General features: G+C 37.8%; 1 protein-coding gene across 4 annotated transcripts in view; it reads left to right on the forward strand.

The window, feature by feature from the left end:
- Window positions 1-26,591, forward strand: part of SLIT2 (slit guidance ligand 2) — a 384,281-nt gene that overhangs the window by 106,442 nt on the left and 251,248 nt on the right. The window lies entirely within an intron of this gene.

A 26,591-nucleotide genomic window follows, 5' to 3' on the forward strand; every position in this document is an offset into this window, starting at 1 on the left:
TGTACAATCATTTTCTCTTTGCAGTCTAATGATTGATTGAATGACTGTGTAACATGCTGCTTACTGAACTTAAAACCATCACCATAGCTCCCTGCATACCTCTGCTCATGGTCCACTGATCTGTCACACCTGCTAATTGTGCAGAATAGAAGCTACTTCTCACCTTTTCTTTTTTCTTGTATTTCCTCCCATGTCTTAACTGGCATTTTGTTATCATTTCTCTGGTGTTTATTATTAGGAATTAAGATATTTTTTCACCCTGATTAATATAAGCTAAAAAGTAGAGTGCTTTGTTAATGCACCTAACAAGGCTAGAGATTTGGGGCTTATACATATGCTATCTTGGGTCAACAATACTTAATGTTTTAGCTGTTGGAAAGGAAAAATTAATTTGGGTCTTCAAATTTACTAATTCTCAAAGCATATTAATTTCCTGGCAGATGGTCAACATTTTGCCTTTTATTCTTATTAAGTTCTTATTGTGGCTCAGTGGTAACAAGCCTGACTAGTATCCATGAGGACTTGGGTTCCATTCCTGGCCTCTTTCAGTGGGTTAAAGGATCCAGCATTGCTGTGAGCTGTGTTGTAGGTCACAGACATGGCTCAGATCCCAAGTTGCTGTGACTGTGGAATAGGCCGGCAGCTGTGGCTCAGATTCGACTCCTAGCCTGGGAACTTCCATATGCTGTGGGTGTGGCCCTAAAAAAAAAAATAAATAGTAAATAAAAAGACACACACACACACACACACACACACACACACACACAAAACCCAACCAGGTGCAAAATTTAAAAAAAAGAAAAGAAATATTAGACTTGGTAAACATTTACAGTAATACAGAAAAATACTACTGTTGTGAATACCTTTATGAAATCCACCGTGGTATAATTAGGAGATGCCATTTGAATGTAGAAGTGTAACACGGAGAGTATCAGGTGGATTCTGAGAGTATGTCTCATCTTGCTTTCATTGTAGATCAGAGCCTATTTTTGACTAGAGGTGTTAGAGTAGGAAAAGTAGGTTTATATTGATTCAGATTTGAGGTGCATTTGTAGCAGGTGTAAAATTACATGCCTTCTGGCAGGGAATTAACACCTGGAAAAGGTAAAACTTTAAGCCTTTGTGAAAATTGAAGTTTTAACTTTCTAGGAAAAAAAACTTTTAAAGTATGACAAAATTGTGAAATTCATGCATAACTCAATTATTTCACCTTCAACTTAAAGGTGATATATTCTTTTTGAAAAAATTTTATTGGAGTGTTGTTGACTTACAATATTGTGTTAGTTTCAGGCATACAGCAAAGTGAATTAGCCATATATATATATATATATATACATGTATATATACACACACATATATACACATATTTACATATACATACATATATGTATTCTTTTTTTTTTTTTCCATATAGGAAGATGGGACTAACTACTGTAAAGACGATGTTTTCAAAAGTCGTCTTAAAAGTCCAAGGATTATGACAATTGAAGTAAGCTTGTGATACAATAAGACTTCTTTTTTTTTTTTTTTTGTCTTGTCTTTTTGCTATTTCTTGGGCCGCTCCCGCGGCATATGGAGGTTCCCAGGCTAGGGGTCCAATCAGAGCTGTAGCCACCGGCCTACGCCAGAGCCACAGCAACGCGGGATCCGAGCCGCGTCTGCAACCTACACCACAGCTCACGGCAACTCCGGATCTTTAACCCATTGAGCAAGGGCAGGGATCGAACCCGCAACCTCATGGTTCCTAGTCGGATTCGTTAACCACTGAGCCACGACGGGAACTCCCAATAAGACTTCTTAACCGTATCCAGACATGTTGTAATTTATTTTTTTAATAAATTGCATAACCACAAAGGCAGGAGCTAATGCAAATAATGTACAACATTTAACAACAAAAAAAAGCGTTTTTATTGGGAACAGGCCCATTCATCATTTACTGCACGGAATACAAAATACTTTACAACTCTTTATTATTGACCTTTTTTCCTTGCATTTGGAGAGCAACGCAGGTAAGAACATCAGAACCTTATGGAGCCTGAAAGCAGCTGCAAGTAGTGTCCCTTAAAAGAGTGTGCAGCTGGTCTCCCAGTCCTTTTTGTGCCAGACAAGGAAGTGACTTTCCTTAGAGAAGAGGATTACAGTCATATCCTCAAATGAGGAAACTAGAACCAGATTTCTTTTTAGAACTTGCAGTGGGGATTCTGAAGAATCATTGCACTGAACTTTAGCTTAGTCAAAACTCAAGTTACTAAAATTTTGGTAACGCTGCACATTCAACTTCGGAAGTAGATGGGACCACAGAATAATGTGTACTTTTCGTAACTTAAAAATAATCCACTTCCTTGCATAGGATTAAATGGTTAGTTATTCTAAAACCAGACGACATGGCAAAGAAAAGTGAGCACTGCATTAGCAGTTACTCAAATATCCTCTCAAACGTTTCTTTAATTTTGTAATGAATTTTTGCATTTGTCTTCAAATTAAATACCAGGCAAACATGATTTTCTCATTTTCATACCTTGTATAAAGGCATTTAATACTAAATTAAGATGGAAAGGTAGTTTTACCTTCTCTTTCTTGAAAAAAAAATCAAATATTTATTAACTGCTTTCTGTTGTTGTCTTTCACTTTCAAAAGTAATTTGTGGTCAGTGGAGCCCAGTAGGGAAGCTCCTTTTCCTCCAGATGGCTGTGACATTTGAGAAAACCTTGGAGGATTAAAGGCACTCTAGTGAGCACTCACTGCAAAGTCCTGACACAATTTGACAGTACTAATCTGGAGCCCAAACTGATTGGATGACCAAGGGCACAAAATTCTCATCCAACTGTGTAATCACCACGCACATTTTTAAGGGCACTAAAATCGTCCCAAAGTTTTGGTGACTGTTTAGACAAAAATCTATAAACTTTTTCTTTCTGGCATGTGCTTGGAAAGGCACATGGGGGTACCTTGTATATCTCACCAAAAAAACCCTGGGGATATTTTTGCGTGAATGAGCACAGCATGCTATAAATGTCTTTACTCTTTATTAAGTAGGGTTTGCAAACAATCTAAATGGTTAAATGGTAAAGGAAACTGTAGAAATTGATCTCAGTGAGGAAAGCCTACCAAATCTAATTATATATTGTCACCGTCTGCTGAAATATGATAACAGAATTAATACAATTACCATCAGAATTTCAAAGAAGAAACTTTGGAAAAAAGTTGCATGTGGGTTGTGTGTGTCGTGGGGGTTGGGAGGGAGAGGATAGCAAAAGGAAGAAAAAAATAGCATTGTATATTTTCTGTTTTACTCTCCTTATTTTGTCAGCTATTTAAAATAATCAAAGACTTTTTCTTAATTTTTGTGTTGATTAAAGTTATCAGGTTTTGTGAAGGTGATTTTATTCTTTTGGAATTTTAATTATATCCATGGCAGCTTCCAAAATTACCATGGCAACAGGTGTGTAATTATCAACGTTGCACATAGCTTCAATGTGTAACGCTTTTCTTCCGGCTGAATGAATATTAAATCATACTGCTCACACCTCCTCTACAGTACACAGATAAAGCTTCGGCCATGGCCTGTAAATTGATCCTGCTTCTATAGATTTCTTTGACTACAAAGCCATTGAATGGGGTAATTTGCGCCTTTGAGGGTTTTCTGAATTTGTTAGAGCTTGACAGAAAGCTAGTTTTATTTCATTTAGTGAAAAAGAAGTGATGTTTAATTACTACTCATGTTTCCTTTTGCAGCATTCTCTCCAAAAGGATATACTGCTATATACTGCAGTTGTTTTTGGTTGCAAGGTGTGTGTTCATGATCAGTGACTTTTTTTTTTAAGGAACTTTTTAAAGACGCCTTGAGTTTTAATTGCTGCTCTTTGTAACAAGTGTAGGTGGGCTTTGTATGAAGCACATAATGAAATGAAATCTTTAAATGAAGACATAAATATAGTCTTCTAATATAGTCTAAGAAGATAGTATAGTCCATAATGTTTAGTGAGGTCTAGACTTTACACTGTTTCTAATATTCCAGGTGATTCTTTCAATACTGAGTTCCACCTGTAAATAGGCAAGAGAGTGAATGATTATCAGATATTATCCTTTATCTGTCTCTGAATGTTATAAAACTCAAAATCTTCCTTAAATATCTAATGATAGAAATAATACTTTACTTTTATTATTATTGCTGTTATTTTGGGTCATCCATTATCATTTAATTTATAAACCAATATACACCTTTGACTGCTGGAATTAAAGCTTTTAAGGGGCTAGCATTACAAGAAATCTGTTTATGTTAAAAATACACAAATCAGGTAGTGCCGTAAATAATCTTGTTAAATAGGAATCCAGCTAAATGATTACAAAGTTATATTGATCTTTCCAATATTCATTCTCTGTTTTAATGGGCATTTTATTCTGGAGTGACATTCAGTAAATGAAACAAAAACTCAAGTTAATCTATGTTAGAACAAAAACTAGCATAAGAGGGTATATTTTAAAACTTGGTGTCTAGACACTTGAATTTCCCAGACGGATGATTCTTTCTACAAAAGATTAGAGAAAGGCTATATATGTCTACTCTATTTCTCTCTCTCCATTCCACCCAAATAGCCTACAATATGATATCATTTAAGTATCATCAATTTTAATTTATGTGTTTCCATTTCAAACTAAAGTGGTACAAGATCAGATTGCCTTGTTATGTGTTGGTGCATCATAAAATATTGCATAACAGGTCATAATCATAATATGAATCGGCAACTGAGAAAAAGGTACATGCTTTATTCACACGAATAGGTTAACATTCCTAAACTAGTGTCCATGACATTGAAAACCATGGAAAGAACATGGAGAATATACATCTTTTCTCTAGATTGGATTCTCTGGTATTTCTCTCTTTATTGTTTACTCTCGCTCATGTTTAAACTGTGTGTGTTTTTTAAAGAAAGGATAACACACACACACACACACACACACACACACACTCGCTCAGTGTATTTCTGTAGACTCTCCTTTAATGGATGTCTGCCAGTGTCAGCCATTGTTTCTGTTGCTTGTGGCTGCTCCACTGTTCAAGGTTGCCTGGAAACGCTCCTTCTTCAGTGCAAAGCTCTCCAGCCACTTTCCATACCTCCCAGTCCAGGGCTTAAAGATTCAGGAAATCCAGCTACTGCTCTTTCTTTTTGAAATCTCCTTAGTAAAATAAGCATCTTGTAAATGTAGAAAATAGGAAAATAGCTTCACAGTTGATTGGGCATGTGTGTTTAAAACAAAAAAGTTTCAAAAATTTTTTTAATTATTGTTAGAAGTTAAAACAGAGTGAAAATTTTCTTCTGGATTGAACTTGATATAAAATTTTGTTAAATCCAAGTATTTTGTAGTGTGTGATATTTTTAAGATATTTTTAAAATTACCATCCACCGCAGTGTCTCAGTCTAGAAATTTGGTTCTTTTTCTATCAAGGTTGCATCATATTCCCATGAACCCTTCAAGTTGGGAAAAGCTGAAAGTCAGATATCTTGATTTGCAATTTTGGTGCACAGGTTGTGATCATTATTTACCTTTTTTCTTAGTTTTTGTAAACCTTGAGAGGTTTTTGGAATATAACATTGGTATGATCTTTAATAACGCTGATGCAACTGGTCTTACTTGACTTTGCAATAAAATCATTTTCTCTTTAAAGCATAACTCAGTCATTTTAACATCAAATTAAGAGTTGAATATATCTCTGAGAATAATTTTTTCACTATTAGTCCAAATTCCTAATTTTGAATGGGAATATTGTATCATCATGTGTGAGTTAAATATGTCACTCCGTAATACTCATATACCATTGCTAGCTTTTATAAGAAAGATTCTTTTTAGAAGCAGCACGAGGTGGTTTCAGTCCTTTTCTTTTGTTATAAGTAGGAGGAAATTATTGGCTTGTGATAGAGAACAAGGGGGAAAAAAACGTGTTCTACAGTATTAGAAAGGCATACTGTCCTCAGACATGGCTTACCTACATTAAGATTTGTTAGGCTTTGCTCTCCTAACAGTCTTCTCTTTTCCCAGTTTAATTTTCAAGCTCAGATTGTCAGTAATTCTAATTGTATCACATTAATATTGCCAACAACACACTCTTTATTGGTAGATTACATAGGTTAAGTTGGCTATTAGATATTACAATTTCTTATATCATGGACATCCAAATTTATTCAAATACTTTTGTCTCCTTTATTTTAATAATTGCTTCAACGATTTTGAATCGTTGCTGCAGCAGCATATTTTAAGGTTACCTCTCATGTTAATTTTTGGTTTTAGTTCCCTATATGGCCTGTGGTTGGCCTGCTGATTTAGATTCGTTTATCATGCTGTTGCTGAAGTTAAGAATTTCAATCATTGGTCAGAAAAATCAGATACATTCCTTCTCATTTACTTCCCTTCTATATCTCCTCAGCCCGAGTGTTCCTCAGGAAGGGTCATGGGATCTGCTCGTCAACTGCTGATGACATATTTTAGTAAGATACTTTATATACGGGCATCGTAAAGTGATCAGATTGGTTTGATTACATGGAGTATTGGGAGCAAAACACAAGGATAAAGCAGAGGCATGTTGCTACCAGTCTAACCATGCCTCCACTGTATTGTTAACCCAGAAGAGTTAATAGTGGGCCACGAATTACTGCAGTGACTAGAAGGCTGATGTTCTCCTTGTCATTCAGGGTGAGAGTCTGATTTTCACATGCGTTTAAATTGGTAAGGCAGGTAGAATATCAAAAGAAGCTTATTGTGGTGATTTTGAAATAATTATCAAGGCAAGAATGAAAGAATGAGTTCAAGTACTTACTCCACGTGAGCCAATGTATCCATGGTGCTTTGCATACTTTGCATCACTCAGTCCTAGGAAAGGCCCTATGACTTAGGTAGCTTTTTAGGCCCTATAAATTGAGGAACTCAGGCTTTTTAAAGCCAATTAAACTCGTATTTCTCCCAGTCATTTCTAATGTCAGAGAAAATGCTTTCTTGCTATACTTGTAACTTCCTCATTAATATGGGAACAGATGATGTCTTGTGGCATGTCCCCACCTTGAGAATGGATAAGCATCACTGCCAGGGATTCGATTATTCGCATCAATAATGTACTAAAGAATAATATATTCACTATGTGAAAACAACCACCACTCCCACTAGAGCACCATTAAAGTTTCTATAAAGTTGGGCCGTGTGTTTTGAGCTCTTCATATAAATAGATAAGGATTAAATAGGTTTGCTGATAGTTCCATAGAATCCAGGAAAAACACTCTGGATGTTTAAGGACCATTATGTGCCAAGCCCACAGTAAGAGATGTAAAAAATAAGCTCAGATGAGGTCTCTGACCCCTTGTAACTCCTGCCCATGAAAAATCATAACCATACAAAGTCATCATAGTCCACTGTGGTAATTGTGAAGCCTGTGAGCCCTGGGCTCATGGAGGGCTTCCCTGAGATGTGATGTTGGAGTAGGGTCTGGAAGGACGTGTTCACTCAGGAGGGAAGAAAGGAGAGGGATTTCAGGCTGGTGGAATGGTGAAGATAGGTTGGTGAGCAGCTCCACGTGGCTAATCAAGGAATGTGTTTTGGTGAGTCAGAAGAAGGTTCTGGACCCAGTTTCACAAAATCCCTTTCATGGCGTGCTAAGGAATCCACATGCCACCTTACTGGATAAAGAGGAGATCTATAAATCTTTTTTTTTTTTTTTTTTTTGTCTTTTTACAGCCATACCCACAGCATATATAAATTCCCAGGCTAGGGGTTGAATTGGAGCTACAGCTGCCAGCCTGCACACAGCCACAGCAACACGGAATCCGAGCTGCATGTGTGACCTACACCATAGCTCACGGCAATGCTGAATCCTTAACCCACGGCACAAGGCCAGGGATCAAACCTGCATCCTCTTGGTTACTAAGTGAGTTCATTACCCCTGAGCCACAATGGGAACTCCCTATGAATCAGGTATTAATTATAAACTAGAAAACTAGATTCATATATTGAGAAGATTGTATTTATGGTATTCAAGAGGATATGGTCCAGGAAGAGGGATTATAGTCAATAACATCGGCAGGGACATTACCTTTGTCTAAAGATCTCAGGTTCCAGGCAACCAGTGCTAAGGGCTTGAATCAAAGAGGAGAGACTCAGAGATCTTGAGTCAATCTTTCATATATTTTTAAAAAACATCTCCAAGTCTTGCTTTTAATTCTTTTAGATATATACTTAGGAATGGAATTGCTGGATCATATGGTAATTTGGTTTAGCATTTTGACAAAACTCCAAACTCATTGCCTTTTATAATGGGAAATGAGAGAGCACTAATAAAATACTCACATGTATTTCTCTCTCAAAAAAAAAAAAAAAAGTCTTAGGAACCCAGTCCTCGCTATAGAAGGCACTCAGCTTTTATTTATTTAATTTTATTTTTTAATGAGTTGCATGCATTTGTGGAGGCAGTGAGGAAAAGTCAGCTGTGACATGCCTGGCACTTAGCTAGCCTCGTGTTTAGCAGACTTACAAAGACTTCAAGCACGAAGTAGATTTAACTTGTAGGATGGAGGTGGCTTGATAGGATGAGCAAGGGAAATGGGATGGCTCTTCCCAAGGTTAGGAATTAGCTTTAGAGAGGATATAAAGATGAGGTAATCTGTGAAAGAAAAGAGTATTCAGTGAATAGCACTGCGGAGAAAAGCTGTAATACTTAGGTGTGAAAAGGAGTGAAAGATTCTTCATTTTCTCCTCCAGCTCTGGTCCCCTGACATACTCTGTGCATCCCCTACACAACCTTAAATCAAGCTCCACTGAAAGAGAGCTATAGGAGAGGAAAATTTTATTAACTCTTCACTTTCTCTCTGCATTGTCATCTACATATATGTATATATATACACATATATATATACACACACACATATATATATATATATATATAAAATAACTATTAGTTGTATTCCTCCCCCATTGAGCTGAATAGAGGAGCCACCATGCATTAGTGAGAGGTTAAGATGTGTCTGAAAGTGGAAGAGAACGCATTTCACACTTCAGCTCTTTCTTCCCTCTTGGAATTTCTAAATGGTTTCACCACCTCATTTCTTCCCAGACAAACATGGGGTGGGGGGTAGGGGACATTAGTATGAGGAGATCCTCAGGACTCCAAATTATGGATATAAGCCTTCCTTTTGACAGGTTACTTTTTAAAAGGAAAGAGAGAGGAAAGAAGGGAGAGAAGGAAATAAGGAAGGAGACAAAAAAGGAAATACTTGAATGGCATAACTTTAAAAAAATTAATGTGTCTTCAATGAAAGTAAATCCCAGAATTCTGAGTATTCTATGACCTTCGGTAGCTTAATTAAACTCTCAGGACCTCAGGACCCTCTTTTATAAAATGGGGGTAACAGATTTTGTTCCTATTTTGTAAAATGGGATTTTTCGACTCAATGTGAAGTTCTCAGTGTGAAAATACTTTGTAAATTTTAATGTTCTTAGCCAATGACTTTTCCTTATATAGTGAATCCTTAAGGACTGTAACTTACACTTCTTTGTCATCTACTTTACAGGAAACATAGTTCGCAAAGCAGCCGAAGTCAGCAAAATTGTAAAAATTGTGTAAATTAGATAAGAGTATCAACATTTGTTGAATGTGTAAGTTAGATTTATTAGTGTAAATTAATATGAACTGTGCATGGTAAATTCTATGCCCTTTGAAGCAATCACTGTTGTAAGGGATGCTGTCTTTTCTTATTTTAAATAGGTACCATTTATTTAGTGCCCATTCAATGCTAATCACTGTTATAAACACATAGCATATATGAACGCTAATTCTTACAGTCAGATGTGAGCTAATGTCCCCATTTTATAAACAAAGTAATTGAGGGATCAAGAGTTTAAGACACTTGCCCAACTCATTATGCAAAAATAAATCTATAATCTCATTTTGAATCAACCAAAGATCTCAATAATTGCTAATCAGAGCTGATTAACAAATAGTAGTTGATATGTTGAGTATTTGACATTTTATCTACTTTAGGAGGCTATTCTTAATTTTTATAGATGATTATTTATTTTAGCCTACAGTAGATTTATTATTGTAAAGCCTCCTTAGGTGAGTGGTTTTCAAACTGTGCTTCAAGGATGCCAGGAATTTCTTGAAGACCATCACATCCTTTTAATCCACATTCACTACAGGAATATCTGTTTTATATATTAGGTTTCATTAGTAGAGCCTGCCCTTCCTCCACACCTCCCTCCCTCCCTCCTCCTTCCTTCCTTCCATCCTTCCTTTCTCCCTCCCTCTCTTTTTCCCTCCCACACTCTTTCCTTTCATCCATCCACCTATCCGTCCATGCCCCCGTTTTTCTGTCTATACAAATACCCACCCAAACAACCAACCGGCTAATCAACAGCTAGGTACTGGACTCTCATTATGGATCAAGCACTGTGGGTGGTAGCAGTTGTGCTCTTACAAAAGAAGGCTCTACAAGATTTTTTCTCACTTTCAAAAATCACAGAGTGAGTTTAAAATACAATTTTGCTTACTAAAACTAAGTCCATATGAAACATTTTGGAAAAAAATAGTATTTACGTCTTATGTTATCCTTTCTCTTAGGATCAATGATGTTTCTCTCTTTAGGGGGGGTTGTTAAGTTGTGTCCAACTTTGAGGAGTTACCTGGACTTTGGCTGTGGGAATGCAGATGCACTTTCCTGTATAGTACAAATGATTATTCCCTTTTTAATTTTTTATGAACTTCAAGCCGAAAAGGGTAAAGTTTTTGCAAACATCAGGCCTCGATGGTTTGATTGGCGTGATCTGAGCTCACAACTAATCAATCGGAATTGACATGTGGTAGTAAGGTCATTGTTCAAAATGGAAACACTTTCTGAAAAGGAAAAAGAAATCGATTAACTGTATTTTTACTCTTAAATATCAAAACTACTTAGTATTAAAAACAACAAAACTCCAATAAAAGAACAGGTTATTTAAAATTTTAGATTTCAGGATCTTTCTAGAGCTTGTGCAAACCACTTCATTAATGTCAGCAATATTATTAAATCCAGATTATAAGCCAGCCTGTTAGCGACTAAGTATCAGTACATTAAAACCTGTTGTCTTTCCTGATCCAATGTATAGCGCATTAAAAGGCAATACTTAATTTTAAACTAGATCATATATACCTTTAAAGATTCTGCAACAGAAAAATAATTTCGAGTCATGTTAGATATCATTAAATGATTTTTTTAATAAGTGTGTTCAGAAATTTTAAAGTGATTTCGATGTTGACTGTTGTCTCCCTTCAATTCCAATTCTGCTCCACGATACTAAGAAAGAAATATCGAATAAATGGCTGGTTGCTCCTGATTAAAAGTGCTTCCCAAGGGGCAGCCGAATTAGCTCATGGTTCTCCCTCCCTGTCCCCTCTCCCACACTAGAGGATGTGCTCCCTGAGGTCGGTGAGAGAGCCTGAAACTACACTCAGTGAGATTATAAAGCCAGAACAAGGGACATGTGATTTCTTTTTTTTTTTTTTTTTTTTTTTGTCTTTTTTTTGTTGTTGTTGTTGCTATTTCTTGGGCCGCTCCCGCAGCATATGGAGGTTCCCAGGCTAGGGGTTGAATCGGAGCTGTAGCCACCGGCCTACGCCAGAGCCACAGCAACGCGGGATCCGAGCCGCGTCTGCAACCTACACCACAGCTCACGGCAACGCCAGATCGTTAACCCACTGAGCAAGGGCAGGGACCGAACCCGCAACCTCATGGTTCCTAGTCGGATTCGTTAACCACTGCGCCACGACGGGAACTCCCACATGTGATTTCTCTTCAAGGTTTAAACTCTGAAAGCTGGTTCTCTTCACCTAACTTAAAATTTATGGTGGGGCTTGGAGTCCAGGACTGGTGAAGGGGTAAAGGCAGAGGGCGAGTAACAAGGACACAGAAAAAATCTCAAGGGGATGGAATGAGGATGTGGATGCTTGAGAAATGGTGGCCCCTAATTGAGTGCCTTTACTGAGGATTTGGGGGTAAAATGAGGAACAGCTTATTTTTCATGGTTTAATTTTCTAAGCACATTTACAGATTGTCCTAATTTTGACATGGGTTATGTACATTTCAGTTATATCCTGAGAGTGGGGCATTTTAATTCTTTGTATTTTTGTGTTTTGTAAACTTTTGTATATTTTTGTCCCCAGAAATGCATATATTGTCTTTTTTTTTCCATTTTTTTATTACTCAGATGAATTTATCACATCTGTAGTTGTATAATGATCATAACATATTTTGTCTTTAAAACAGATATTTTAAATATTTAAAACTACATCTAAAATACGCTCTTAAAAATAGGTTTTTAAATATTTAAAACTACCTTTAAAATACATATGCACATATTTTTCCTGAAACTCAATCCTGAAGATTTTACTTCTCCATTTGTAAACTAATATGTTTTAACCACATAATTCTGCTATAAAACCTAAATATCAACAGTATTTTTTAATATTAAATGTTTCCTTTAAAAATTCACTTTCCAAGAGGAATGAAAATCCTTAAATGAGAGATTTTAATGTTTAGAAATTGCTTTGAGACTTGGCCTGTAAGTTAAATATACCTTCAAATACTGAAAAAATAACAGCACTTGTAGTCAGTGAAACCTTGTTAATAAAAACAATAAAAAAGAAATAAACCCTAGAACTAGAGTCTTCTTCCTGTGTATAACTAAAATATATCTGTTATTAAGTGAAACTTAAGAAAAAGTAAATATAGAGTGAATAATCAGGACATTAAAATAAGAGAATACAGATATTTGGGATTTATGTCATTTTCTTAATCTGAAACATGTGCATTATCTTTAACATATATAGCAGAAAATAAAAATATGATTAAGCCATTTTGAATACCATTTTGAAAACAAAACAAAAATATATTCCATTAATCTGCAGTGATAATTTAAACTACAGGACTGTGTCTTCCTTACCGTAATTATTTCTGCAGACAAGAAGAATATGAAGAGAATTTGCTTTACTTTTGCTAATTTTGTTTCTGTCATGGGGTTTCGCTTCTGTTCCATAGTAACATGTAAAAGTAAGACCACCTGTTTTCCACTGGGTTTTCAGTTTGGGTAAATTCTTACAGCACAGAAACCTATTTCTAATCAGAGGTCTGGAAATCTGAGGTAAGTTCATGTTAACAATAATAATAGTATAAAGCTACAGTCAGTAAAATGTAAGTTCTTCCAGAAAGACTGCACCCATTGAAAAAAAAAAAAAAAATCTGCGAACAGACACGCAAACTTCCTGTCCCATCTTAAAAGCTTTATGAATCAAATTTATGAATAGGGAAATCAGCTCACTTTCTGAAGGATCCAGAAAGGGGATATTTAAACATAAATCCTGATAGATAAAATCTAGGCAGCATTATTTTCCTACAACAAATTATAAGAAAACAGATCATTATAATGTTTTTAATGAGCTGAAAAGATTTCTGTCTTTGAAAAGATTTCTGTGAATTGGAGAAGACAGAGTAAAAACTGTTTTTGCTTGAAATTTTGCAAAAGTGTTTTGAATTAGTGTTTCCCTATTTCTATTTTAAGTTAGCAATGGAGAAAGTTATTTTCTTGTATATGTGTCCAAAAAAAAATCAGATCAGAAAAGGCCATCTTCCATTGATTTTTCAACTTGAAAGAAACAAGGAAGGGAAAGTTGGTCTTTGCGCTTGTCCGTCAGGGTATTACGGGTATTATGCCTGTCAGCTTGGGCACAAATGATTTATTCTGAAAAGCAGACTTTATGTTTAGAGAAAATTCCAAGAGGGAGAATTTGTGCCCTGTGGAGTGTTTGCAAACGCAATAATGCATTAAGGAAGCCAGCTTCATGTATCCTGTCTGCTTGAACTTATGCATGTATAAGTAAGTGTTCATTATCAATCATAATTCAGATAATTGAAAAATAAAGGGTGTGTATTTCAGAATAACTGGACTATTCGCTCACTAGCTGTCCATTGCAAAGAGGAGAAGAAAGCTTAACAGCTCAGTGGATCATGTTAGCAGAAGATTAAAAATAAGAAAATCTAAAAAAAAAATTCTTGAATCCAAAATCGTATAACCTAAAATTCAGACAGTAACCGTCTTACTAAAGTTTTCTTTCTAGTTTCCATTTTTCTTCAATTGCAAAATTTTCATGTTTAATATCTTAACTGTCATTTTGTGTAATTATATTTAAAATCGTTTTATGTAAGACATTTGCTTATTCTGAAGGTTATTTTGAGAAATTTTTGAACTTCCTTTTCTCTCGTTCACATATGTAAATTAACCAATGCAAGCAAAGAGGTTCTAGTAGAAGCCAGGTGTTTTCAATGATCTAATAACTAATTCCAGGCTATGTATTTTATAACCCAAATACGCTTAAGTTTTAAAATAAACTTTTCAGGGGTGAGTTGAGGTACTAGGAAGTCACTGACTCAGACTGTTCATTGCAGAATACTGTGAAGTTTCTCCTGGTTTGCATGCTAGGAGAACTAAGAGCTCTTCTCAATATTGCACGTAAAATTAACTCATTGCTGTAGCATATTTCGTCTATATATGTATGTGTAATTTTATATATTCTCTACTAAATAAAGTTGCTCTCCTCTGGGTGCTATTCCAGGTCCTCCAAAATTTAGTCCAAGTGCAATCCTGGTCCTAGTGATGTTTCCACCTTGAACTCTGCCTGCTTCGTACCCCTCATTTGACTAAACATTTCGTTATTCTGAGGGGTCATTCATTCTCAAGTTCTTTAATGACCAGTTCCGCATGGGTACCATCTATTCAGAACATACATGCCTCTGCCCTGCAGTGTTTACCTGCTGGATATCAGCTCTAATGTTTTTCTTCTATGTTCTGTAATTTCCTAACATCCCTGTATCAGTTAAGAAGGATTCATATAACAGAACATACAACTGCTTTCTTAAACCGACTGTTGGTATTTATATAAGAAAATTCCAGAGGGAAGCAGGCAGTTCAGGGCTAGTGTAGCTCCTCAGCAGGGACTTAAGAGACCCAGGCTCTTTCCACATCTCTGCTGTACCATTTTTTGCATATTGCCTTTTGTCCTCATGATTATAGGCTCATATTTACAATGTGGCTCCAACTTTTCATCCATATTCCAGGCAAGGAAAATTTTTAAGTGGAAAGGGGCAGTAGTAAAGGGTTGTGTCAACTTGTATTTTTTTGGTTGTTTCAGTAAGGTAGAAGCCCTACCCAGCAATCTTGGGCTCACATTTTCTTAGCCAGCACTATCATGGCTGCTCCTACCTGGAAGACGGCTGAAGAGAATTCAAGAGGGGAATGGGTCATCGAATGAATACTCTACCACCATGCCTTTCGCTCACACTGATCCCTCCAGTTGGAATGCTCTGCCGTCTCTCCTATGCCTTTCATCCACAGCTTTTGTACAGGTTTCCTGTTTCTGACTGAGGGCGTACCAGATCTTCTTTGTATTTTCTTATGGAATATATAATATCTCTTTTTAACCTTCATAATACAAGCCAAAATGCCTGTGCCTGGCTGGGTGCAGCTGTGTCTTAATCTTGAAGTGGAAGACTATATGACTCAGATGCAAGTGTCAAAAAGAATTTAAACTGGTTTATTCCATAATTTATTGGTTTGTTTAACATAGATGTCCAGGGATTTGCTAGCTTCAGGTATGTCTGGATCCAGAGGTTGAAATAATGTGCCCATTATTATCCTCTATGTCTATTCTCATTCTCAAACCCATCTGTCTTCCCTCCTTCCTCTTTCTATTCCCCTGTTCTCTGTCGCCTACCTTCGCTCTTTCTCTCATTCTTTATTCGACTTTCTTCCACGTTGCTTCATTCTGAAACAGGTTCTCAACACCTTGTGTAAAAGAAGGTGTTTCTGGCTCTTAACTTACCTGGCTTTTCATTATGACAGAGTCAGGGAGCCTCATTTTCTCCCCAATGCATTAGTTAAATGTTTCTGGAAGAAATATGCCACCCTTTAACGAATCACTGCAGAGGAGAATAGAACATTAAGACAGGCTAAGCCGAAGTCCTGTGACCGTTCTGGTGGTCCAGAGGTTGCGAGAACTGTAACCGATGGTCCCACCACAACCATATGTACTGTTGGGGGAAAATGCTGTGCAGGCAAAATACTAGCTGTTGTTTTTCCTATGATTTTTTTCGCTCCACGTGTATGCCTTTAACAAAATATGTAGGTCTCCGTATGTATTTGAAGAAGTGAATGGAAAAATAGGAAAGGAGAACTGAACTGATCCGTAAGCAAGAGGAGAAAACCAGGTAGCTTTTTAGTGTTTCACCAGCTCTATTTAGACCATGCAATACCATTTTGTATTTTAAATTCATATGAATTTTTAGTGGGTAAGTCATTCAGATTTTTTTGAGAATTAGATATTTCAGTGCAGAATGACGGCCAAAAAAATATGTTATCTTACCTATCGCTCTTTCAGCAAATACTTATTGAATGCCTATTCTCTGCCAAGGCACAAAGTGAAGGCGTTTTATTCTTTTAGTGAAGGCAATTGAGATGTTATTCTCTATCCTAAATGAAAATATTAATCTGATAAAGAAAGTAATGGGAGATGACATAGTCAGCAAGTAAAATATATTCTAGGAACAACTGACTTCCTTAAAACTTCTTGTACAACTGTATAGTGCTATATTCAACTCTTTTTTATGAAGATATAAGCTTAAAAAGTGAATTCAGATATTTAATCCCATTTATTTTAAATGAAACGAAGGGATATTTAATACATTTTTAAGTCTCTCATAAAAGCATCCTAAACATAAGCATATAACTCCAAATGAAATACATTTATATTTGCACTTTTTATTTCCCTGCTACCCTGTTGACTGATTCAGAAGATTTCTAGGGTGAAAGATTATAGCATTTATTTCTCCTGACTTTTTTTTCCATGTGCCTTGAGTAACTCAGTTCATTAAAGACTTCTGAAAAGTTCAGTGCTTTTGTCCCCTATCTCTTGACATCAGTATTTGGGATGCGGAAAGGGTGAACTTGAAGCTTGGTTGCCTCTTTGTCACTGCTGCACCTAGCCATTATCTGTCCAGAGAGCAGGCTGGAGCTTCCTAAGGCTGGATCCTTTCAGTCTATTCTCACAGGGGTAATAAGGCTTGGAACTTATTTCTGCGGGCCTTCCCTGGAACAGCATTCTTTTTAGTTTTCTTTTAAAGATTGATTGGTTTGCAAAGGAAGACAGATAACACTACTCTTTTTCTCTCTTTTTCCCATTCTTGAAAACTTGATAGCCATAGACAGTAAGAAGTCTTACTTGACAGATTTTGTCTCCCTGCTTTATGTAGTTCTCTAAACCTGATTCTTGAAGCTGAGGAACTTTTAATGGGACTCTGTAGCTAACCTCAAATCACTTATATAATCCAGCTGTGTATTGTAGTTTTTCTGAGTTTTGGAATGGTGTGATGAGATAGAAAAAGATAGAGCAGGCAGGGGGTGGGGTGGAGGGAGAGATCCAAGAGCATTTCTGAAACTAGTCATTTAACGGACTGACTCAGATTAAAGTTCTCAGTCACATGGTGGAAAGAGAAATTCCGAAACGCAATTTTTGGCCTTTTTTAAAAAAGGTAATTGAAAATAATTATATGTGTTTGTGGTAAACCACAACAATCTCTCTATAGTATGGTGCTCAAAATATACCACTGGAGCAAGTTAATGAAGATGTGTCACAGCAATACCTTTAATTCTAGTCAAGTAAAAATCAATTCTGATACATTCAACAAAACTTAAACACCTCCTCTGTGCTCTGGGTTTTTTCTGGGATCTGGAAACCTCCTTTTAAGTAATTTTTAAAATTGAGGCATTTGTTCTAGTAGTAGGAATTCTAAAAAGTAAAAAAAAAAAATGCTCATAATAAAATTTGACAGGTGCTCAGAGAACAGTAAATCTGAGGAATTAAGGGAATCTTTACTTTTGACATCATATGCTCTAAGGAGGTGTTTTAGATCCTGACTCCGATTTTAGGTGGTCCCCTGTGAGCCTCTTGGATGACAGAAATGTTTTTTTCGTTCTGTGATGGGATATTTACACATCACACTCAGATATACAAAAACAATAATCTGCTTTATTATTTGTCAATGACTCCATCCTGCCCACAGAAATGGAGAGAGAAGGTAACTTTACTAAACAAAGTTATTTCATCTGTGTTTATATTGGTCTCTTTCAGATGAATTCAATTTCAATTGACTAAATTCTCAGACAATTTGAAGTTCCTATTCCATGTCAGGAATGTGCCTTCTCTCAGAGAGTCCACACCCCTTCTGTTTTCTTCCCAAAATGGCACCGGGAGAAGGGCGAAATCCCCATATCCCATAATAAGAGAGCAAGGTGCTTCTGGTGTACACAGTGTCTTTGTCCTCATTGATCCTGGGTCAGAGGCATTGTCAGGTATTTTTAGACATGATGCCTTATATTGTTCCCCAATACCTTGTGTTCTTGTCCACCAAGGTTCAACCATTTGGAGATGATAATGCTTATACAGACTGTGAAAGGAGGTCCCTTTACTACTGGGTTTTGAGATTCTCATCATTTATAGCGGGGGTTGGCAAACGATGGCATGCAAACAAAATCCAGCTGCCGTGGGCCAAATCCAGCCACGCTTGATCCATGTATGCATTGTCTATGTCTGTTTTAGTTTTGCAACAGCATAGGTTAGCTGTTCTACAAAGATTGCCTAAAACCTTTCCTAACTGTCCTTTTTTTTTAGAAAAAGTTTGACTAAAGGAAGGTCAATATCATGGCAGTAGGAGATGCTCTCTTTATCTCTCCCTTTCAATCTACCACTATTTTACATCCATATTTCAACAAAGGCTCCTCTGCCCAAGACACCAGGATGATGGAGAGATCCACACATCTTTATATCTGAAGGTGGGTGGACTGGAACACAAAGAGGAAGCAGAAGCGGGGGAGCATCTGAGGCACTGCCTGTGATCCCAGTCCCCCAGCTGTGGTATCAACAGCCACAGAGAATCCAGTAGTAAGTAGCAAGGGAGGCAGTGCACAAGATTCTGAATTCCTAGCCTCAGAACATCTCTGGCTAAAGGAACCAGTCATCAGGGATGGTGGGGACTATAATCCCAGTTTTTCCAGCCGCAGCAACACCCACAACTCTAGTCCTTCTGCGGTCAGCAGCAGCAGCACCCACCAACCCAGCAATCCCGAAGCATCTGCAATCCTGACTCTGCCCCGTTCTACCCCTTCCCCTATTGTGGTGGAAGCACCTGCTGTCCCCCTGGGCCCAGCAGCAATGCCAGTGACAGCAGCAACACTGGCAGTAGATAACAGCAAAAGTCCAGTGACCCTAAAGGCACAGGCAGCGATAAGGAGGGCACTAGCAACACCTCAACACCTCTGTCAGAGGCAGAAGAGGGTGGAAAGTAAAGATTCTCCAATATAGCCAGAGGCTGCTTAGGTAGGAGAAAAAAAACCAAAAAACAAAAAAACTTGTGCTATAGCGCCACCTACTGAAAAAAGACCTCTTATTACCAACCTGTTAGATTGTTAGAATCCAAAAAAGCTTTACCTAGGTAATAAAGACATTTGCTGCTTCAGATATACTGGCAGAGGAATAACTCGTCAAGCACCATAAAAAAACACAGGAACATAGTATCACAAAGTGATAATAACAGTTCTCCAGGAATCTAACTTAAAGACATGGAATATTGCAGTCTGGTGGAGAATTCAAAAGAGCTGTCATGGAAAAACTCAACAAGCTACAGGAAAATTCAGAAAGGAAGTTAGTTCAACGAGTGCAGGAATAAAATTGATGAACAGAAAGAATATTTTCCCAAAAGATATAAACTATCAGAATGTACCAAACAGAAATTTGGAGCTGAAGAATTCAATAAATGAGATGGAGAAAACACTAGAAAGCATTGTAAATAGAGCAGATCTTATGGAAGAGAGAATTAGGGAGCTCGAAGATAAAAATACAGAAATGATTCAGGTAGAGGAGGAGAGAGAACTGAGTTTTTTTTTAATGAAGAAATCTTGTAAGAACTATTCTAATCCATTGGGAAAGGCAACATAAGGATAAAGAGTATTCCAGAAGAAGGGAGGGAGAAAGGAACAGTGAGTTTATTTAAACAAATAGTAGCTGAGAACTTCCCAAACCTGGGGGAGAAACTGAGTTATACAAGTGCATGAAGCTAAGAAAACACCTGATTACGTCCATGCAAATAGACGTTCTCCAAGACAGAGTATTAAAACTGTCAAAAAGTAATAACAAAGAAAGAATTTTAAAGACAGACAGAAAAAAAAGACAGTAATCTAAAAAGCACCCTCCTTAAGCTATCAGCATATTTTCAACAGTTTTCTCTATAGACCGAGAAAGTCTACTCAGCAAAGTTACTCTTCTGATGTTAAGAAAAAAAAAAAAATGAAGTCTTTCCCAGAAGAACAAAATAAAAAGTTTACCAAATGGGAGAAGATATTTGCAAATCATATATTTAATAAGGGGTTAATATCCAAAAAGAACTCATACAACTCAACGATAGTAAAACCCAAACAATTCAACTGAAAAATTGGCTTGGAAACTAAATAGACATTTTTCCAAAGAAGGAATACACATGTGGAAAAATGTTCAACATCCCTAATTGTTAGGGAAATGCAAATCAAAACCACAGTAAGATATCACCTCATGCTCTTTAGAATGACTTATCAAAAAAAAAAAAAAAACAAGAAATAGTAAGTGTTGGAGAAAATGTGGAAAAAAGTGAACCTTTATACACTGTACGTGGGAAGGTACATTGGTGCAGCCATTGTGGGAAATAGTATGGAGAGTCCTCAAAAAATTAAGAATAGAAGGACATGTGATATAGCTATTCCATTTCTGGGTATTTATTTGATGAATACAAAAACAGTAATTCAAAATGACACATGCACTCCTAATGTTCATTTCAGCATTATTTACAATAGTCAAGATAAGGAAACAGCCTAAGTGCCCATCTATAGCCAAAAAGATAAAAAGAGATATGGTGTGTGTGTGTGTGTGTGTGTATACTTATATGTATACACATACATACATATGTGTATACGTACGCACGTACACACAATGGGATACTCCTCAGCTGTAGAAAAGTTGAATTTCTGCCATTTTTGACAACACGACTGGGTCTTGTGGTATTATGCTAAGTGAAATGACTCAGACAAGAAAGACAAATACCATGTAATTTTACTCATGTGTGGAATATAAAATAAAGCAAACAAACCACCAACAAGAAACAAAACAAACACATAGATACAGAGAACAAATTAGTGGTTCCCAGAGGGAAAGGAGGGTGGGGAGGGAGGTATCAGTAAAGGACGTCAGCTGCCTGGTGGTGATGGATGGAAACTAGACCTTTGGTGATGAGCTTGCTGTCGTGTTCAGCAGAGTCAAAATCTGATGTCCTACACGTGGAACGTATAATATGATAAATCAGTGTTACTGCAGTTTAAACGTGTTCGTCAGCCCCTGATCTCTAATTTATTTGAGTTTACCATTCTTTGCCTGTCCTTCTTGATATGCTTCATCTTCTCCAGCACACAGAAGTGATTGGGTCTCAGGCACCGCAACCCCAAATTGGTGTTGTCAGGGGGATTTGTGTGGAGACCTCCCTCTCCCTCTCCCTGCCCTGTTTCACTGCTTTTGCATCACACTGGGTGTAAAAAGGAAGCAAAGCACCCATCCAGTCGCAGCCTGCCCTTATCACTCATCTTGCCTGTAGGTATTGCAAATGGCTTATTTTAAGATTCCGCGCCCTTAGCTGAAGAACTTTGGTCTCTTTTTAGAGACTCATGCATCATTTTTCCCTTAGTTATTTCCCTTCTAAATCTCTGTTTTTCTTCATTTCATGAAAAGTTTTTTACTTTGTACTGGCTGGGTCCAGGGCAGGGGTGGGTGCTTTCCTTACAGGAGTGATTTTCAGGGCACTCTGTGCCAGCACTGCCACATCATATGAGAAGTTGCGAGGAATGCAGTCTCCAGCCCCACCCCTGTCCACAGAATCAGGACATGTGGGGGGACGTGGGAGGAGGGAGACACAGCAGGCCAGCTGCATTTTAAGTCCTCTAGGTGACTGGGACGTCTGCCAGCGTCTGAGAACCATTGCCGTATATCGCATCTATAGCTCAAACTGGATGATCTGTGTTAACCAGATTTCGTTTTTGGTATGTGACAGAGAACTTTCAAAATGTAGAAAACTTTCTCTCTGAGTAGACTCAAAAATTCTGTTTTGAAAATTGAAACAGATTTCTTCTTGCTTTTCTGGTCTAGTAATTCTCATCTTTCCTGAGGCCCTCAACGCCTCTAGTTAAATAGGGATGCACACACGGGGAAGAATAGACATCTTAGGAGGGTAACGTTTTTCTGGATCCTCCTCTTCTCTGCACTCATGATACACATTTATCTAGATGGTGCAGTGCATGGGGACCAGCAATATGATTGGCTAAGTCAGAAAGGCTGCCCCTAAGTGTAGCAATGGCTCCAAGGTTGGAATCTTCAGCTTGCCTGGACTATTTCCTTTCGACCTGCTGTGGGCATCCCAAACTTGGCAGAGGTGAAAAGTAATTCCTTTTCTTTCCCCTCAGACCACCCTCCATTTCCCACATCTGCAACTGTGGTGACTTGCTATGGGGCAGTGATTACAAGCCTCTGTTTTGGTGATCGAGTGGTCTGGATTCAAATACTAATTTTCTCATTTATTACTGTTGTGATGTTGGACAACTGCCCTTTCTGCATTTCACCTCTAACGTGGAAGTCCCAACTCCCAAGGGTAATTTTGGAGACGTGAAGAAAACATATGCCTGATAAACGGTATTTGTTATCCTAAACTCATCACCTCCTCACCATCCTCTTAATCACCAAGTCACTAGGCAGCACTTCAATAAGTAAATACCTTTTGAATAATACTGCTTTCCTTTCAACAAATCACCACCACTGGCAAAGACCGCCTTCAGTTATTTTAAGGATGACATGATTTTTTTTGTTTGTTCTTCCTTTCTCTTGTTGGTTCACCTCTTAGGGCTGCCACTTAATAGTTTTACAGGCTCCAGAATGTGTAAGACACCCATCCAAGGGGCTCCATTCATATGTCAGGGAGACCTCCCACTCACACACAAACACACTCTCACATAGCCATGCACACACACACACACACTGACATAGACCTTCAAACACACACACACTCACACAAACTCAGAGATCACCTGCCCTATACAACGCTCATTACATTCACACTCATGTATATATAATGGCTGCACCTGTGGCATATGGCATATGGAAGCTCCCAGGGGTTAAATCAGGGCTGCAGCCACCAGCCTGCACCTCAGACACAGCAATGCTGGATCTGAGGTACATCTGCAACATGTGCTGCAGCTCAGAGTAATGCCAGATCCTTAACTCACATCCTGATGGACACTATGTCTAGTTCTTAACCTGCTGAGCCACATTGGGAACTCCCATTTATATCTTTATTATGAAAGGAGAGCAAAACTTTTTTTTCCAGCAGAACACACCTTTCAGTAACTGTATGGAGAAAGGAACACTTTCTGTTATCCACATGGAGGTATCACAGAACAGTTCCGATGTCTCTGTCGTCTTTTCTTCGAGAGCTGCTGGAGTGATTCTGTAAGATGCCCTCACCCTTTCAAGTTCCCTGTACCACCTCCCACAGCAGTTTACGCATCCTGCTCTCTCAGACATGCATCGTTATTCATTGTTCTGGCAGGTTGAAAAGTCCTGTGAGATTATTATTGGTACCCAACATTGTCCCTCAACAAAAGGAGAGGTAGAACAAATTATTTTTCATCCACAGAATGAGCAGTGGGTGCTTTAGGGGGCTCATTTTCGATATAGATAGATGTAGTCACAAAAATACTGTAAGATTTCTTGACTTACCTGGTGACTGCATATTTATGTATTGTAATTATGAGGAAAAAATCTGATTGAACATGCCTAGCTACATTTCATTAATAACTATTCTGTCATACATTTTTTAACAAAGAGAGAAAATCCAGTTCTCTATCGCTGTTCTCATCACCCTTGTCCTTTGAGTGGGCTAAATGGTTCTGGCTGCCTTACTCTTAAACCACTTTTAGAGTCCTGATATCTGACACTTATCGCGAACCGTTTATATGTTCTTCTCACTATGCCGGATACGTTCAATCCTAATTTCATTTAGTCTTCACATCAAGCCTGGGGTGGGGTAATTTTTATTCCCATTCTACATATGCGGGAAATATATGTTGAGAGGAATTTGCTTGATGTCAAATGGTGCAGAAAGGGCAGAACGTGGCCTCCAACCCAAATTTATCAGCTTTCATGGTTTGAGATTTTTATAATGATCACTTGGCTTTTCTAGGGTTCATTAAATTTTATAAAAATGAAAGAGGAAAAGGAGCTCAAAGAGGAAAAGGGGAAATACAGTTTAACCAGACTTTAAATAAACTATTTTTCTTACCTATACTGTATAAAATATACTCACATTTCTATATGAATTGTCTAATTTCCAAAGTTAACAGTATTCTGTTTGTAAATGTAAATGATCGTTGCTAGTTTTTATAGTTTACTCTGATCTGTAGCATGAATCTTGCTAAATTTTGACTTTTACACTGGGGAAAATCTGTGTTTTTCCATTTTTATGACTGATCCTTGTTGGTGTATTTACTCTCAGTTTTACGCATTGCTTCCCCAAATACTGGGTAGGATAAAGCAAAGCATAGATAAGGAGACGTTTAAGGCCGTTCACAGCTTCAAGCATCATGAAACCCAAAGTGAAGGCAATCGTATTTATGTTGGGTAGTGTATCTCCCTAGGGTTTGAAACCATCTCGCAGATTGTATCTCCTATTATGAAGCACCGTTTTGTTTTTAATGTATCTACAATAAGATAAGTTTCTCATTTCATCAACCTAACAGAGAGGAGACGTTGCCTTTGAAGAAACCACCAGCTATGGATGTACTGTCGAGTGTGTTTGCATATACAAATATCATTTCCCCATTGCCTACTCAGTTCCTTGTAAATAATAAGTGTTGGATGCTAAATGTCATTATATGTATATGTGAGGCAACATTTCTAATCTTAAATCACTTCTTTCAACTAACACATCTGTCTCTGACCTCTCTCCCTGTGGCATTTTAGAGTCGCTAGAGAATTTATAATCAAAATGAGTTTGGCAGCATTTTGAAAGATAGAACCAAATGTTCCTGGCTGGAGGAAAAATATCCACTTATTCTGCCTCTATTCTCACACTCAAGAAAGAAAAAAAAAAAAAAAACACTTTTTGCCATTGAGTTTAACTCAGTTTTTGACTTCTGTTGGATTGGATCTCAACAGATTTTAATTTCCAATGATGTGTAACATGAATCTCAATATTTGAAACACTTAACTCATTGATGTATACAACGTTTCATAGTCTGTTTCATTTCTTTGAAGGAAAGTTTTAAAGAACGTCAAGTGTGTACCTTTTCAAAATATAAATTGAATGATAACCAGTATTAAAGTCTTTATGTCATTCGTTCTAAAATCTTATCTGTCCTTTAATATAGCAAAGATGTATGTATATGTGATACACATGGGTGTATGCGTGTAAGTGTAATGAAGTTAGCTCCTCCAGCGCAGAATCCCTTAGGGCTTCTTTTAGCATTAATTTACTCATTTGACAAATACGTATGAATTCTTTTGATGTGCTAGGCTTGCTTCTAGGAACCACAGATATAAAAATGACCAAGTGTGACCCCATTCAGTTCCGCCAGGGGCTCAGATTCTACGGGAGAAACGAGCAATTGAATAGCAATTAAAATACGGTATAGTTAGTGCTTCTCTGGAGTAACATATAAAAGAGGCACAGCCCATTCCAGGAGCGGTTATGAAATAAGGACAGGTTGGCTGGAACCATCTGGGGCAAGAGGGATTTTGGCAGGGGGAACAGCGAGCAGCGTCTAGAAGAAAGAGTAGCAAAAGATGGCAAGAGTTTGTCTCCTAGAAATTGTTCTCCTCTGTGAGAGGCCATGGATGCGGAGGTTAAACCCATGTACTCCAAGGTAAACTGCCTTGGTTTGGACCTTGGCTCTGACCCTGTGGCATGTGAGTCATTAAGCATCACTTCTGTGTGTCTCAGCTTCCCCAGTTGTGTAAAAGTTGGCTTTAGAATAATACCTACCCTGGAGTTCCCATTGTGGCGCAGTGGTTAACGAATCCGACTAGGAACCATGAGGTTGCGGGTTCGATCCCTGGCCTTGCTCAGTGTGTTAAGGATCCGGTGTTGCCATGAGCTGTGGTGTAGGTCATGGATGCGACTCGGATCTGGCATTGCTGTGGCATTGGTGTAGGCCAGCAGCTGTAGCTCTGATTAGACCCCTAGCCTGGGAACTCCATATGCCGTGAGTGCCGCCCTGGAAAAGGTAAAAAAAAAAAAAAAAGAATAATACCTACCCTGTGGAGGTACCATGGGGATTGTATGTGGTGAGGTAGGCAGAGTGCTTCAAGGATTGGGCAGCAGGTACTTTGAGAGTATTTTATTGGTTTGCTCGGGCTGAGTATCAGAGAGTGGCACAGACTGGCTGGATTAAACAACAGCGATGTA

This window comes from Sus scrofa, chromosome 8 (genome assembly GCF_054392235.1).
Source record: "Sus scrofa isolate SSC_HxYL_T2T_F1_AM1 chromosome 8, Sscrofa_HxYL_maternal_Yorkshire_Landrace_v2.0, whole genome shotgun sequence".
Classification (NCBI taxonomy): Eukaryota; Metazoa; Chordata; class Mammalia; order Artiodactyla; family Suidae; genus Sus; species Sus scrofa.